Source organism: Plasmopara halstedii (assembly GCF_900000015.1).
Source record: "Plasmopara halstedii genome assembly, contig: Scaffold_253, whole genome shotgun sequence".
NCBI lineage: Eukaryota > Oomycota > Peronosporomycetes > Peronosporales > Peronosporaceae > Plasmopara > Plasmopara halstedii.
In genome coordinates this window covers 795,853-796,086 of record NW_020187174.1, presented here as the reverse complement: position 1 = coordinate 796,086, position 234 = coordinate 795,853, and positions in this window count along the sequence as shown.

Genomic DNA, 234 nt, shown 5'->3' with positions numbered 1-234 from the left:
GTCGGTTATAGTGGAGTCTAGCACGTGTTTGCAGCTCACTGGTAGGGGTTTTTGTACGTATACAAGTTATACATGCATCCTTGCAGCTATCGAATGGCAGTGATATGTAATGTACATGCGTAGCAACATCAGGTCAAACGCAAACTTGATTGATTGACGCACTTGTTCGTGTTCTCCAGATTCACGTTGGTCGACATCCTCTATCGGTTCATAGTAAGCTGTACGCATGACCAA